Genomic DNA, 15,000 nt, shown 5'->3' with positions numbered 1-15,000 from the left:
TCAGTAACCACTGACACTTAGAATTTTTTCGAGTTGGTATAAATCAGTAACCACTGACACTTAGAATATTTTCGGGTTGGTATAAATCAGTAACCACCGACACTTAGAATATTTTCGAGTTGGTATAAATCAGTAACCACTGACACTTAGAATTTTTTCGAGTTGGTATAAATCAGTAACCACTGACACTTAGAATATTTTCGGGTTGGTATAAATCAGTAACCACCGACACTTAGAATATTTTCGAGTTGGTATAAATCAGTAACCACCGACACTTAGAATTTTTTCGAGTTGGTATAAATCAGTAACCACTGACACTTAGAATTTTTTCGGGTTGGTATAAATCAGTAACCACCGACACTTAGAATATTTTCGAGTTGGTATAAATCAGTAACCACTGACACTTAGAATTTTTTCGGGTCGGTATAAATCAGTAACCACTGACACTTAGAATTTTTTCGAGTTGGTATAAATCAGTAACCACTGACACTTAGAATATTTTCGGGTTGGTATAAATCAGTAACCACTGACACTTAGAATTTTTTCGACTTGGTATAAATCAGTAACCACTGACACTTAGAATTTTTTCGGGTTGGTATAAATCAGTAACCACTGACACTTAGAATATTTTCGGGTCGGTACAAATCAGTAACCACTGACACTTAGAATATTTTCGGGTTGGTATAAATCAGTAACCACTGACACTTAGAATTTTTTCGAGTTGGTATAAATCAGTAACCACTGACACTTAGAATTTTTTCGGGTTGGTATAAATCAGTAACCACCGACACTTAGAATATTTTCGGGTTGGTATAAATCAGTAACCACCGACACTTAGAATTTTTTCGGCTCAGTAGAAATCAGTAACCAAGCGCATTTTTGAATTGGTTACTGATTTCTCCGTTCGAGTTGCGGCTGCGGTTGGCTTCAAATAGTGGTGGGGGCTTAATTATCGCCGAGGGGAGCATGTCCCGGTGGTGTGGCCGAGGATGGAGTGCCTTTTGAAGGGGGTGTTTCTGAATTTGGACCCTTTTTGAGTTGCATGGCCGGATGGGTGTGGTTTTGAAGGGTGTGTCTGTCTGGAGTGGCACCGGCGTTGGTGTGAGGCTGAGGGTGGGCGTTCGGTTCCTGGTTAGGGATAGGGAAAGGGTGAGACTTAGCTTTAGTGCTCGTGCCCCCGATTTTGGTAATGTTTGACGTCAATTTTCCAAGGAGGCGAATGCAAGGCTTCAGAGGGACTTTGAGTGTTCGGGGGCGGGGTAGCTCAGCCGGATTTGCCCCGGCGGTTCTGCGGACGGTGTTGACTTCGAGGGCGGACCGGCCCCCGTGTTCAGTCCGAATATCGTGCATTGTTAACGGCGGGAAGTGTTCCAAAAGGGAATGGGATTGAATGTGACTGCTGAAGCCGACTTTGAGACCTGTAACGCGGGTAGCTCAGCCGGATTTGACCCGGCGGTTCTGGCGACGGTCTCGCCTTCGAGGGGGGAGCGCCCCGCGTGTTCAGGCCGAATTTTGTGCATTTCCATCGGCGGGAAGAGGTCCAAACGGGAATGGGATTGAATGTGACTGCTGAAGCCGACATTGAGACCTCTAACGCGGGTAGCTCGGCAGGATTTGACCCGGCGGTTCTGCCGAAGGTCTCACCTTCGAGGGGGGAGCGTCCCGCGTGTTCAGGCCGAATATCGTGCATTGTTAACGGCGGGAAGTGTTCCAAAAGGGAATGGGATTGAATGTGACTGCTGAAGCCGACATTGAGACCTCTAACGCGGGTAGCTCGGCCGGATTTGACCCGGCGGTTCTGGCGACGGTCTCGCCTTCGAGGGGGGAGCGTCCCGCGTGTTCAGGCCGAATTTTGTGCATTTCCATCGGCGGGAAGAGGTCCAAACGGGAATGGGATTGAATGTGACTGCTGAAGCCGACATTGAGACCTCTAACGCGGGTAGCTCGGCCGGATTTGACCCGGCGGTTCTGCCGAAGGTCTCACCTTCGAGGGGGGAGCCTCCCGCGTGTTCAGGCCGAATTTTGTGCATTTCCATCGGCGGGAAGAGGTCCAAACGGGAATGGGATTGAATGTGACTGCTGAAGCCGACATTGAGACCTCTAACGCGGGTAGCTCGGCCGGATTTGACCCGGCGGTTCTGCCGAAGGTCTCACCTTCGAGGGGGGAGCGCCCACCGTGTACAGGCCGATTTTCATGCATTTCCAACCGTGGGAAGGGGTCCGAAAGGGGATGGGGGTGAACGTGACTGCTCAACCCGACTTTGAGACCTGTAACGCGGGTAGCTCAGCCGGATTTGACCCGGCGGTTCTGGCGACGGTCTCGCCTTCGAGGGGGGAGCGTCCCGCGTGTTCAGGCCGAATTTTGTGCATTTCCATCGGCGGGAAGAGGTCCAAACGGGAATGGGATTGAATGTGACTGCTGAAGCCGACATTGAGACCTCTAACGCGGGTAGCTCGGCAGGATTTGACCCGGCGGTTCTGCCGAAGGTCTCACCTTCGAGGGGGGAGCGCCCACCGTGTACAGGCCGATTTTCATGCATTTCCAACCGTGGGAAGGGGGCCGAAAGGGGATGGGGGTGAATGTGACTGCTCAACCCGACTTTGAGGCATCTAACCCGGGTAGCTCAGCCGGGTTTGACCCGGCGGTTCTGCCGACGGCCTCGCCTTCGAGGGGGGAGCGTCCCCCGTGTACAGGCCGATTTTCATGCATTTCGAACCGTGGGAAGTGGCCCAAAAGGGGATGGGAGTGAATGTGACTGCTCAACCCGACTTTGGCGCTTCCGAGCCGGGTAGCTCAGCCGGGTTTGACCCGGCGGTTCTGCCGACGGTCTCGTCTTCGAGGCGGGTGCCTCCCCCGTGTACAGGCCGATTTTCATGCATTTCGTACCGTGGGAAGTGGTCCAAAAGGGAATGGGGGTGGACGTGACTGCTCATACCGACATCGAGACTTGTAAGCCGTGTAGCTCGGCCGGGTTTGATCCGGCGGGTCTGCCGACGGTCTCGTCTTCGAGAGGGGGGCCTCCCCCGTGTACAGGCCGATTTTCGTGCATTTCCAACGGTGGGAAGAGGTTCAAAAGGGGATGGGGGTGAATGTGACTGCTCAACCCGACTCTGAGGCTTCTAACCCGGGTAGCCCGGCCGGGTTTGACCCGGCGGTTCTGCCGTCGGTCTCGCCTTCGAGGGCGGAGCCTCCCCCGTGTACAGGCCGATTTTCGTGCATTTCAAACCGTGGGAAGCGGTCCAAAAGGGGATGGGAGTGAATGTGACTGCTCATACCGACCTTGGCGCTTCCGAGCCGGGTAGCTCAGCCGGGTTTGACCCGGCGGTTCTGCCGACGGTCTCGTCTTCGAGGCGGGTGCCTCCCCCGTGTACAGGCCGATTTTCATGCATTTCGTACCGTGGGAAGTGGTCCAAAAGGGAATGGGGGTGAATGTGACTGCTCAACCCGACTCTGAGGCTTCTAACCCGGGTAGCTCGGCCGGGTTTGACCCGGCGGTTCTGCCGTCGGTCTCGCCTTCGAGAGGGGCGCCTCCCCCGTGTACAGGCCGATTTTCGTGCATTTCCAACGGTGGGAAGAGGTTCAAAAGGGGATGGGGGTGAATGTGACTGCTCAACCCGACTCTGAGGCTTCTAACCCGGGTAGCCCGGCCGGGTTTGACCCGGCGGTTCTGCCGTCGGTCTCGCCTTCGAGGGCGGAGCCTCCCCCGTGTACAGGCCGATTTTCGTGCATTTCAAACCGTGGGAAGCGGTCCAAAAGGGGATGGGAGTGAATGTGACTGCTCATACCGACCTTGGCGCTTCCGACCCGGGTAGCTCAGCCGGGTTTGACCCGGCGGTTCTGCCGACGGTCTCGCCTTCGAGGGGGGAGCGTCCCCCGTGTTCAGGCCGAATTTTGTGCATTTCGAACCGTGGGAAGTTGCCCAAAAGTCGATGGGAGTGAATGTGACTGCTCAACCCGACTTTGGCGCTTCCGAGCCGGGTAGCTCAGCCGGGTTTGACCCGGCGGTTCTGCCGACGGTCTCGTCTTCGAGGCGGGTGCCTCCCCCGTGTACAGGCCGATTTTCATGCATTTCGTACCGTGGGAAGTGGTCCAAAAGGGAATAGGGGTGGACGTGACTGCTCATACCGACATTGAGACTTGTAAGCCGTGTAGCTCGGCCGGGTTTGATCCGGCGGGTCTGCCGACGGTCTCGTCTTCGAGGCGGGTGCCTCCCCCGTGTACAGGCCGATTTTCGTGCATTTCGAACCGTGGGAAGTGGTCCAAAAGGGGATGGGGGTGGACGTGACTGCTCAACCCGACTTTGAGGCTTCTAACCCGGGTAGCTCGGCCGGGTTTGACCCGTCGATTCTGCCGATGGTCTCGTTTTGGAGGGGGGAGCCTCCCCCGTGTTCAGTCCGATTTTCGTGCATTTCGAACCGTGGGAAGTGGCCCAAAAGGGGATGGGAGTGAATGTGACTGCTCATACCGACTTTGGCGCTTCCGAGCCTGGTAGCTCAGCCGGGTTTGATCCGGCGGTTCTGCCGACGGTCTCGTCTTCGAGGCGGCTCCCTCCCCCGTGTACAGGCCGATTTTCATGCATTTGCAACGGTGGGAAGTTGCCCAAAAGGGGATGGGAGTGAATGTGACTGCTCAACCCGACTTTGGCGCTTCCGAGCCTGGTAGCTCAGCCGGGTTTGAACCGGCGGTTCTGCCGACGGTCTCGTCTTCGAGGCGGCTCCCTCCCCCGTGTACAGGCCGATTTTCGTGCATTTCGAACCGTGGGAAGTGGTCCAAAAGGGAATGGGGGTGGACGTGACTGCTCAACCCGACTCTGAGGCTTCTAACCCGGGTAGCTCGGCCGGGTTTGATCCGGCGGTTCTGCCGACGGTCTCGTCTTCGAGGCCGGTGCCTCCCCCGTGTACAGGCCGATTTTCGTGCATTTCCAACGGTGGGAAGTGGTCCAAAAGGGAATGGGGGTGGACGTGTCTGCTCATACCGACTTTGAGACTTGTAAGCCGGGTAGCTCAGCCGGGTTTGTTCCGGCGGTTCTGCCGACGGTCTCGTCATCGAGGGGGGAGCCTCCCCCGTGTCCAGGCCGATTTTCATGCATTTCCAACCGTGGGAAGTGGTCCAAAAGGGAATGGGGGTGAATGTGACTGCTCATACCGACTTTGAGACTTTTAAGCCGGGTAGCTCAGCCGGGTTTGACCCGGCGGTTCTGCCGACGGTCTCGCCTTCGAGGGGGGAGCGTCCCCCGTGTTCAGGCCGAATTTTGTGCATTTCGAACCGTGGGAAGTTGCCCAAAAGTCGATGGGAGTGAATGTGACTGCTCAACCCGACTTTGAGACTTGTAAGCCGGGTAGCTCAGCCGGGTTTGACCCGGCGGTTCTGCCGACGGTCTCGTCTTCGAGGCGGGTGCCTCCCCCGTGTACAGGCCGATTTTCATGCATTTCGTACCGTGGGAAGCGGTCCAAAAGGGGATGGGAGTGAACGTGACTGCTCATACCGACTTTGGCGCTTCCGAGCCGGGTAGCTCAGCCGGGTTTGACCCGGCGGGTCTGCCGACGGTCTCGCCTTCGAGGGGGGAGCGTCCCCCGTGTTCAGGCCGAATCTTGTGCATTTCGAACCGTGGGAAGTTGCCCAAAAGTCGATGGGAGTGAATGTGACTGCTCAACCCGACTTTGAGACTTGTAAGCCGGGTAGCTCAGCCGGGTTTGACCCGGCGGTTCTGCCGACGGTCTCGTCTTCGAGGCCGGTGCCTCCCCCGTGTACAGGCCGATTTTCGTGCATTTCCAACGGTGGGAAGTGGTCCAAAAGGGAATGGGGGTGGACGTGTCTGCTCATACCGACTTTGAGACTTGTAAGCCGGGTAGCTCAGCCGGGTTTGTTCCGGCGGTTCTGCCGACGGTCTCGTCATCGAGGGGGGAGCCTCCCCCGTGTCCAGGCCGATTTTCATGCATTTCCAACCGTGGGAAGTGGTCCAAAAGGGAATGGGGGTGAATGTGACTGCTCATACCGACTTTGAGACTTTTAAGCCGGGTAGCTCGGCCGGGTTTGACCCGGCGGTTCTGCCGACGGTCTCGTCTTCGAGGCGGGTGCCTCCCCCGTGTACAGGCCGATTTTCGTGCATTTCGAACCGTGGGAAGTGGTCTAAAAGTCGATGGGAGTGAACGTGACTGCTCAACCCGACTTTGAGACTTGTAAGCCGGGTAGCTCAGCCAGGTTTGACCCGGCGGTTCTGCCGACGGTCTCGCCTTCGAGGGCGGACCCTCCCCCGTGTACAGGCCGGTTTTCGTGCATTTCGAACCGTGGGAAGTGATCCAAAAGGGAATGGGGGTGAACGTGACTGCCCAACCCGGCTTTGAGACTTGTAAGCCGGGTAGCTCAGCCGGGTTGGACCCGGCGGTTCTGCCGACGGTCTCGACTTCGAGGCGGGTGCCTCCCCCGTGTACAGGCCGATTTTCATGCATTTGCAACGGTGGGAAGTTGCCCAAAAGTCGATGGGAGTGAATGTGACTGCTCAACCCGACTTCGAGACTTGTAAGCCGGGTAGCTCAGCCGGGTTTGACCCGGCGGTTCTGCCGACGGTCTCGCCTTCGAGGGGGGAGCCTCCCCCGTGTACAGGCCGATTTTCGTGCATTTCCAACGGTGGGAACAGGTTCAAAAGGGGATGGGAGTGATTGTGACTGCTCAACCCGACTCTAGGGCTTCTAACCCGGGTAGCCCGGCCGGGTTTGACCCGGCGGTTCTGCCGACGGTCTCGTCTTCGAGGCGGGTGCCTCCCCCGTATACAGGCCGATTTTCATGCATTTCGAACCGTGGGAAGTGGTCCAAAAGGGAATGGGGGTGGACGTGTCTGCTCATACCGACTTTGAGACTTGTAAGCCGGGTAGCTCAGCCGGGTTTGATCCGGCGGTTCTGCCGACGGTCTCGCCTTCGAGGGGGGAGCCTCCCCCGTGTTCAGTCCGATTTCCATGCATTTCCAACCGTGGGAAGTTGCCCAAAAGGGGATGGGAGTGAATGTGACTGCTCAACCCGACTTTGGCGCTTCCGAGCCGGGTAGCTCAGCCGGGTTTGACCCGGCGGTTCTGCCGACGGTCTCGTCTTCGAGGCGGGTGCCTCCCCCGTATACAGGCCGATTTTCATGCATTTCGAACCGTGGGAAGTGGTCCAAAAGGGAATGGGGGTGGACGTGTCTGCTCATACCGACTTTGAGACTTGTAAGCCGGGTAGCTCAGCCGGGTTTGATCCGGCGGTTCTGCCGACGGTCTCGCCTTCGAGGGGGGAGCCTCCCCCGTGTTCAGTCCGATTTCCATGCATTTCCAACCGTGGGAAGTTGCCCAAAAGGGGATGGGAGTGAATGTGACTGCTCAACCCGACTTTGGCGCTTCCGAGCCGGGTAGCTCAGCCGGGTTTGACCCGGCGGTTCTGCCGACGGTCTCGTCTTCGAGGCGGGTGCCTCCCCCGTGTACAGGCCGATTTTCATGCATTTGGAACCGTGGGAAGTGGTCCAAAAGGGAATGGGGGTGGACGTGACTGCTCATACCGACTTTGAGACTTGTAAGCCGGGTAGCTCAGCCGGGTTTGACCCGGCGGTTCTGCCGACGGTCTCGCCTTCGAGGGGGGAGCCTCCCCCGTGTTCAGTCCGATTTTCGTGCATTTCCCACGGTGGGAAATGGTATCTTTCATTACGGGGACAAGGGTCTGAAGCGGTGAAGTCAGTAACCGGCATAGTTAAGGAAAGGGTTCGAATTTTCTCAACAGTACGAAAAAAGTGAGCAGGGAAGCTAGAGAAGGTGTCAGTGAGTCCCAAACGAGTGAACCGCAAAACTTAGGGAAATGCCCGAAAGCGTTTTAAAGGGTGAAATCGGGAACGAGGAAATGATCGGAAAGTGCCTGAAAGTGCTAAATGAGTAAACAGAAAAACGAAGAAAAATGTTTGAAAAGAAGAAGTGAGTAACCAGGAAAACTTAGAAAAATGTTCAAAACGAAGAAATCAGTAACCAGGAAAACTTAGAAAAATGATCAAAAAGAAGAAATGAGTAACCAGGAAAACTTAGAAAAATGTTTAAAAAGAAGAAATCAGTAACCAGGAAAACTTAGGAAAATGTTTAAAAAGAAGAAATCAGTAACCAGAAAAACTGCGAAAAATGTTTAAAAAGAAGAAATGAGTAACCAGAAAAACTTAGAAAAATGTTTAAAAAGAAGAAATCAGTAACCAGGAAAACTTAGAAAAATGTTTAAAAAGAAGAAATCAGTAACCAGGAAAACTTAGAAAAATGTTATAAAAGAAGAAGTGAGTAACCAGAAAAACTTAGAAAAATGTTTAAAAAGAAGAAATCAGTAACCAGAAAAACTGCGAAAAATGTTTAAAAAGAAGAAATCAGTAACCAGACAAACTGCGAAAAATGTTTAAAAAGAAGAAATCAGTAACCAGGAAAACTTAGAAAAATGTTTAAAAAGAAGAAGTGAGTAACCAGAAAAACTTAGAAAAATGTTTAAAAAGAAGAAATCAGTAACCAGAAAAACTTAGAAAAATGTTTAAAAAGAAGAAATCAGTAACCAGAAAAACTGCGAAAAATGTTTAAAAAGAAGAAATCAGTAACCAGAAAAACTTAGAAAAATGTTTAAAAAGAAGAAGTGAGTAACCAGAAAAACTTAGAAAAATGTTTAAAAAGAAGAAATCAGTAACCAGAAAAACTGCGAAAAATGTTTAAAAAGAAGAAATCAGTAACCAGACAAACTGCGAAAAATGTTTAAAAAGAAGAAATCAGTAACCAGAAAAACTTAGAAAAATGTTTAAAAAGAAGAAATCAGTAACCAGAAAAACTTAGAAAAATGTTTCAAAAGAAGAAGTGAGTAACCAGAAAAACTTAGAAAAATGTTTAAAAAGAAGAAGTGAGTAACCAGAAAAACTTAGAAAAATGTTTAAAAAGAAGAAATCAGTAACCAGAAAAACTTAGAAAAATGTTTAAAAAGAAGAAATCAGTAACCAGAAAAACTGCGAAAAATGTTTAAAAAGAAGAAATCAGTAACCAGACAAACTGCGAAAAATGTTTAAAAAGAAGAAATCAGTAACCAGGAAAACTTAGAAAAATGTTTAAAAAGAAGAAGTCAGTAACCAGAAAAACTTAGAAAAATGTTTAAAAAGAAGAAATCAGTAACCAGAAAAACTTAGAAAAATGTTTAAAAAGAAGAAATCAGTAACCAGAAAAACTGCGAAAAATGTTTAAAAAGAAGAAATCAGTAACCAGAAAAACTTAGAAAAATGTTTAAAAAGAAGAAGTGAGTAACCAGAAAAACTTAGAAAAATGTTTAAAAAGAAGAAATCAGTAACCAGAAAAACGGCGAAAAATGTTTAAAAAGAAGAAATCAGTAACCAGACAAACTGCGAAAAATGTTTAAAAAGAAGAAATCAGTAACCAGAAAAACTTAGAAAAATGTTTCAAAAGAAGAAGTGAGTAACCAGAAAAACTTAGAAAAATGTTTAAAAAGAAGAAGTGAGTAACCAGAAAAACTTAGAAAAATGTTTAAAAAGAAGAAATCAGTAACCAGAAAAACTTAGAAAAATGTTTAAAAAGAAGAAATCAGTAACCAGAAAAACTGCGAAAAATGTTTAAAAAGAAGAAATCAGTAACCAGACAAACTGCGAAAAATGTTTAAAAAGAAGAAATCAGTAACCAGGAAAACTTAGAAAAATGTTTAAAAAGAAGAAGTGAGTAACCAGAAAAACTTAGAAAAATGTTTAAAAAGAAGAAATCAGTAACCAGAAAAACTTAGAAAAATGTTTAAAAAGAAGAAATCAGTAACCAGAAAAACTGCGAAAAATGTTTAAAAAGAAGAAATCAGTAACCAGAAAAACTTAGAAAAATGTTTAAAAAGAAGAAGTGAGTAACCAGAAAAACTTAGAAAAATGTTTAAAAAGAAGAAATCAGTAACCAGAAAAACGGCGAAAAATGTTTAAAAAGAAGAAATCAGTAACCAGACAAACTGCGAAAAATGTTTAAAAAGAAGAAATCAGTAACCAGAAAAACTTAGAAAAATGTTTCAAAAGAAGAAGTGAGTAACCAGAAAAACTTAGAAAAATGTTTAAAAAGAAGAAGTGAGTAACCAGAAAAACTTAGAAAAATGTTTAAAAAGAAGAAATCAGTAACCAGAAAAACTTAGAAAAATGTTTAAAAAGAAGAAATCAGTAACCAGAAAAACTTAGAAAAATGTTTAAAAAGAAGAAATCAGTAACCAGAAAAACTGCGAAAAATGTTTAAAAAGAAGAAATCAGTAACCAGACAAACTGCGAAAAATGTTTAAAAAGAAGAAATCAGTAACCAGGAAAACTTAGAAAAATGTTTAAAAAGAAGAAGTGAGTAACCAGAAAAACTTAGAAAAATGTTTAAAAAGAAGAAATCAGTAACCAGAAAAACTTAGAAAAATGTTTAAAAAGAAGAAATCAGTAACCAGAAAAACTGCGAAAAATGTTTAAAAAGAAGAAATCAGTAACCAGAAAAACTTAGAAAAATGTTTAAAAAGAAGAAGTGAGTAACCAGAAAAACTTAGAAAAATGTTTAAAAAGAAGAAATCAGTAACCAGAAAAACGGCGAAAAATGTTTAAAAAGAAGAAATCAGTAACCAGACAAACTGCGAAAAATGTTTAAAAAGAAGAAATCAGTAACCAGAAAAACTTAGAAAAATGTTTAAAAAGAAGAAATCAGTAACCAGAAAAACTTAGAAAAATGTTTCAAAAGAAGAAGTGAGTAACCAGAAAAACTTAGAAAAATGTTTAAAAAGAAGAAGTGAGTAACCAGAAAAACTTAGAAAAATGTTTAAAAAGAAGAAATCAGTAACCAGAAAAACTTAGAAAAATGTTTAAAAAGAAGAAATCAGTAACCAGAAAAACTTAGAAAAATGTTTAAAAAGAAGAAATCAGTAACCAGGAAAACTTAGAAAAATGTTTAAAAAGAAGAAATCAGTAACCAGAAAAACTGCGAAAAATGTTTAAAAAGAAGAAATGAGTAACCAGGAAAACTTAGAAAAATGTTTAAAAAGAAGAAGTGAGTAACCAGAAAAACTTAGAAAAATGTTTAAAAAGAAGAAATCAGTAACCAGACAAACTTAGAAAAATGTTTAAAAAGAAGAAATCATTAACCAGACAAACTGCGAAAAATGTTTAAAAAGAAGAAATCAGTAACCAGAAAAACTTAGAAAAATGTTTAAAAAGAAGAAATCAGTAACCAGAAAAACTTAGAAAAATGTTTAAAAAGAAGAAATCAGTAACCAGGAAAACTTAGAAAAATGTTTAAAAAGAAGAAGTGAGTAACCAGAAAAACTTAGAAAAATGTTTAAAAAGAAGAAATCAGTAACCAGAAAAACGGCGAAAAATGTTTAAAAAGAAGAAATCAGTAACCAGACAAACTGCGAAAAATGTTTAAAAAGAAGAAGTCAGTAACCAGAAAAACTTAGAAAAATGTTTAAAAAGAAGAAATGAGTAACCAGAAAAACTTAGAAAAATGTTTAAAAAGAAGAAATCAGTAACCAGAAAAACTTAGAAAAATGTTTAAAAAGAAGAAGTGAGTAACCAGGAAAACTTAGAAAAATGTTTAAAAAGAAGAAATGAGTAACCAGAAAAACTTAGAAAAATGTTTAAAAAGAAGAAATCAGTAACCAGAAAAACTTAGAAAAATGTTTAAAAAGAAGAAATGAGTAACCAGAAAAACTTAGAAAAATGTTTAAAAAGAAGAAATCAGTAACCAGAAAAACGGCGAAAAATGTTTAAAAAGAAGAAATCAGTAACCAGAAAAACGGCGAAAAATGTTTAAAAAGAAGAAATCAGTAACCAGAAAAACTTAGAAAAATGTTTAAAAAGAAGAAGTGAGTAACCAGAAAAACTTAGAAAAATGTTTAAAAAGAAGAAATGAGTAACCAGAAAAACTTAGAAAAATGTTTAAAAAGAAGAAATCAGTAACCAGAAAAACTTAGAAAAATGTTTAAAAAGAAGAAATGAGTAACCAGAAAAACGGCGAAAAATGTTTAAAAAGAAGAAATCAGTAACCAGAAAAACGGCGAAAAATGTTTAAAAAGAAGAAATCAGTAACCAGACAAACTGCGAAAAATGTTTAAAAAGAAGAAATCAGTAACCAGAAAAACTTAGAAAAATGTTTAAAAAGAAGAAATCAGTAACCAGGAAAACTTGGAAAAAAACACTTAGAAAAATTTTCAGCAAAGTGTGAAAAATATTCTAAGTGTCAGCGGAGGAAAATGCTGCAGCATCGGGAAAGATTCGCAAACTTACACCGAACATGTGCTCCGAAGTGCCGGAGGAATTGGGTGAATTGAGCCCGGCAAATGGCCAGCTGTCGTTTTGTGCCTGCAGCCCGAAAACTTTAACTTTGTCTGTCGCGGAAGTCCGGACCGAGAAAAATCCAAACGGTTTTGACCGGACCGAGTTCCAGACCGATGCAGTCAAATTTGGAATTCAGACCCATTCAGTGCCACTTGTAGTTTTTCCGCAGTGAGGTTGGCGGGGTACCCGGAGATATATGGGAACACGATTTTTAGAACAAAATGGCGGCGCGGGACCGTTCTGAAAGGCATCCGAAAAACGGTTCCACGGGCATAGCACTTTAATGACAGGTATGAGTGCATGCCGGAGAGCTCTTGGAAGTCGAATTTTTGACACTTTGTCAATTTTTTGACAGATTTGACAAACTCTTTCTGTCTGTTCTAAGAGTCAGTCAGAGACTTGTGCGGCGGTCTTTTGACACTATTGGAGGGCGGGCAAACCCCACGTTGACTCCGGCCGTCCCTCCACAGGCGCTCGTGTCCAAAATGAAGGCGAGAGACGCGAGTGGCCTGGTTCCCTTGGGTGTTGCCAAGAAGGCTGCGGGCTGACCGTTGCCTGAGCACTCCCTAAAGCCTCTTGTGATGAGAGCAGACCTCGCCTGCCGCACGACCGGCTCTGGGAGTCGTTGGGCCGCTATTTGTGAATAGTCTGGTCCTCCTCTGCCACCCGGACAAGCGCGATGGCTCTGCCGCCCTGCGGTGCTCGTCACCCAGGTTTGGGGAACACGATACTCGTAACAAAAATAAAAGGCGGCTCGGGACCTGCAGGCGAAAGGGGTCCCGTGGTGCTAAGCACGTCGACTTCGGGTCTCGGTGCAAGCCGGAGAGCTCACGGAAGTCTAAAGTTTTCGGCACGTGGTCGAATCTTTTCAAAGGCTTACCCGGCTCTTTCCGTCCATTCTGAGAGTAAGTCAGAGGCCGGTGCGGAGGTCTCTTGACAATCGGAGGGGGTGGTGGCCCTCCGCAGGCGCTCGTGTCGAAAATGAAGGCGAGAGACGCGAGTGGCCTGGTTCCCCTGGGTGTTGCCAGGAAGGCTGCGGGCTGACCCTTGCCTGAGCACTCCCTAAAGCCTCTTGTGAAGAGAGCAGACCTCGCGCGCCGCACGACCGGCTCTGGGAGTCGTTGGGCCGCTATCTGTGAATAGTCTGGTCCTCCTCTGCCACCCGGCCAAGTGCGATGGCTCTGCCGCCCTGCGGTGCTCGTCACGCAGGTATGGGGCACACGATGCTCGTAACAGCAAATAAAGGCGGCTCGGGACCTGCAGGCGAAAGGGGTCCCGTGGTGCTTAGCACGTCGACTTCGGGTCTCGGTGCAAGCCGGAGAGCTCACGGAAGTCTAAAGTTTTCGGCACGTGGTCGAATCTTTTGAAAGGCTTACCCGGCTCTTTCCGTCCATTCTGAGAGTCAGTCAGAGGCCGGTGCGGCGGTCTATTGACGACCGGAGGCTCCCATGGGTGTTGCGATGAGGGTGGAGGGCACAGAACCTTGCCTTAGCACTCCCTAATAAAGCCTCTTGTGAAGAGAGCAGACCTCGCGCGCCGCACGACCGGCTCTGGGAGTCGTTGGGCCGCTATCTGTGAATAGTCTGGTCCTCCTCTGCCACCCGGCCAAGTGCGATGGCTCTGCCGCCCTGCGGTGCTCGTCACGCAGGTATGGGGCACACGATGCTCGTAACAGCAAATAAAGGCGGCTCGGGACCTGCAGGCGAAAGGGGTCCCGTGGTGCTTAGCACGTCGACTTCGGGTCTCGGTGCAAGCCGGAGAGCTCACGGAAGTCTAAAGTTTTCGGCACGTGGTCGAATCTTTTGAAAGGCTTACCCGGCTCTTTCCGTCCATTCTGAGAGTCAGTCAGAGGCCGGTGCGGCGGTCTATTGACGACCGGAGGCTCCCATGGGTGTTGCGATGAGGGTGGAGGGCACAGAACCTTGCCTTAGCACTCCCTAATAAAGCCTCTTGTGAAGAGAGCAGACCTCGCGCGCCGCACGACCGGCTCTGGGAGTCGTTGGGCCGCTATCTGTGAATAGTCTGGTCCTCCTCTGCCACCCGGCCAAGTGCGATGGCTCTGCCGCCCTGCGGTGCTCGTCACGCAGGTATGGGGCACACGATGCTCGTAACAGCAAATAAAGGCGGCTCGGGACCTGCAGGCGAAAGGGGTCCCGTGGTGCTTCGCACGTCGACTTCGGGTCTCGGTGCAAGCCGGAGAGCTCACGGAAGTCTAAAGTTTTCGGCACGTGGTCGAATCTTTTGAAAGGCTTACCCGGCTCTTTCCGTCCATTCTGAGAGTCAGTCAGAGGCCGGTGCGGCGGTCTATTGACGACCGGAGGCTCCCATGGGTGTTGCGATGAGGGTGGAGGGCACAGAACCTTGCCTTAGCACTCCCTAATAAAGCCTCTTGTGAAGAGAGCAGACCTCGCGCACCGCACGACCGGCTCTGGGAGTCGTTGGGCCGCTATCTGTGAATAGTCGGGTCCTCCTCTGCCACCCGGCCAAGTGCGATGGCTCTGCCGCCCTGCGGTGCTTGTCACGCAGGTATGGGGCACACGATGCTCGTAACAGCAAATAAAGGCGGCTCGGGACCTGCAGGCGAAAGGGGTCCCGTGGTGCTTAGCACGTCGACTTCGGGTCTCGGTGCAAGCCGGAGAGCTCACGGAAGTCTAAAGTTTTCGGCACGTGGTCGAATCTTTTG

Source organism: Chiloscyllium punctatum, unplaced genomic scaffold (genome assembly GCF_047496795.1).
Source record: "Chiloscyllium punctatum isolate Juve2018m unplaced genomic scaffold, sChiPun1.3 scaffold_1032, whole genome shotgun sequence".
Lineage (NCBI taxonomy): Eukaryota > Metazoa > Chordata > Chondrichthyes > Orectolobiformes > Hemiscylliidae > Chiloscyllium > Chiloscyllium punctatum.
Note: the sequence above shows the minus strand (reverse complement) of the source record.